Source organism: Cupressus sempervirens, chromosome 10 (assembly GCF_028749045.1).
Source record: "Cupressus sempervirens isolate cs-2001-9-10 chromosome 10, ASM2874904v1, whole genome shotgun sequence".
NCBI lineage: Eukaryota > Viridiplantae > Streptophyta > Pinopsida > Cupressales > Cupressaceae > Cupressus > Cupressus sempervirens.
In genome coordinates this window covers 613,870,132-613,871,918 of record NC_143127.1, presented here as the reverse complement: position 1 = coordinate 613,871,918, position 1,787 = coordinate 613,870,132, and the positions used below count along the sequence as shown (strand labels likewise).

At 31.0% G+C, this 1,787-nt stretch overlaps 1 non-coding gene across 1 annotated transcript; it reads right to left on the bottom strand.

The window, feature by feature from the left end:
- Window positions 1-1,249: 1,249 nt before the first annotated feature.
- Window positions 1,250-1,320, bottom strand: LOC149535342 (small nucleolar RNA snoR60). Its single transcript, XR_016358231.1, has one exon. It is a non-coding gene; the product is annotated as a small nucleolar RNA snoR60 (small nucleolar RNA).
- Window positions 1,321-1,787: the final 467 nt, after the last annotated feature.

Here is a 1,787-nt window from a genome sequence, read left to right as displayed (position 1 = left end):
AAATATCCCCATATTTTTCTTCTCTTTTTATTATTGCATTGAAATATCCTCTAATGATAAAGTTCACATTCTGATGATTAATTATAAGAGTGTTGATGTCATTCCACACTATTAATTTATCTGTTATTTGGGTAGGCCCATAAACATTTATCACTATGATCTGAAGGTTATTTTTAAGACTTGAATCTCTGCATTCCATCCAATTACAATTCTGTAGCTATTATTCTTGAATCAATCTTACGAGGATTCCCTTAATATTCCTAGTCCACCTGAGGCTCCATTCAATTCTTTAGATTCTATTTTCCATAGACCTAAATTTTGTCCTAACTTGGTTCCTTCTTCTTTATTTAATTTTGTTTCTTGAACTTATATCATTTCTGATTCAAATATTGTGAGGCTATGCTTAAGCAAGTGTTTCTTGCTAGGGGCGTTTAGGCCACACTAGTAAATTTGGACTCAATTTTTGATAAATTTTGGTTGAAATTTTGACCAAGTAGTTCATGGCAATTTTTCTCATTGAAATTTTGACCAACTTGCAGGTTGGTCAAAATTTTGACCAAGACATTCGTCAAAATTTTTAAATTTTTGCTAGCTCTGATTTGTCATTGTTGGTCAAAATTTCCACCAATATTGGGTTGAATTTTTTTTACAATTGGTGGAAATTTTGACCAATTCTTGGTACAAAAATATGAAGAATTGGTCAAAATTTCCACCAATGTTTGGTCAATTTTTTTTTATAATTGGTGGAAATTTCGAACAATTCTTGGTAGAAAACTATCAAGAATTGGTCGAAATTTCCACCAATGTTTGGTCAATTTTCTTCTTCTTCTATTGTATCAAGTAATTGTTTCTTATCCTTGCAACCCTTTAAATCTCTACAAAGATAAAGTTGGAGCAGCAAATCTTTTCTTCTCAAAGGTGTCCTTTGATTGTAAAGCATCCATTCCATTATCTATTCAACAAACACGACATATCTAGTTCAATAGATAATGGAATGGATGCTTTACAATCAGAGGACACCTTTGTGAAGAAAAATTCTCTTGCTCCAACTTTATCTTTGTAGAGATTTAAAAGGTTGTAAATTAAATGGCTTGGATAAGAAAAAATTGCTTGATACAACATGGAACAAATGGACATTTATGCATAGGGCACCATCAATTATGTGAGTGATGTAAATGCAGCCAAATTTTTTGGGGTCAAAGCCACCAAGAATAAATGACTCCATACTTAGTAGTAAAATGTTACTGGAAGTGTCAGAAAACATGGGTGACATCATCCACAATGTCTTGAAGGGGAATCCGAGTATATCATCCTTCACTAATTACCATGTGATTAACACAGTTTAAAAACCAAAATATTTACAACAACACTATATCAAGAACATAGAAAAAACATTATTAAAAAATTGTAATTGCTGTCATCCAAATGCAATATCATAGAGTATCACAAGATAACTCTAGCACTCCCAAAAGTAGTAGAGATGGAGCTGAAAGATAAAATTTCAGATATAAATAAGATCTATGTCATCTATATCAAAATAGAATGATTATTCTACACATACAAACTAATAAATTAGTGAGCACAACCATTTACTTATTACAATGGCATTAACATATAGTTGAAAAAACAAAATATTTACACCATAAATATATTAAAAAGTACACAAATGATCAAGGCACGTCATATTTCACTTACCAAAATCATGGAAAAAGTTGAAAGATCAAAACATTGACATAAAACACACTACAACACAAGTGCTCCCAAAAAAAATAGCATGTAAGATTGCT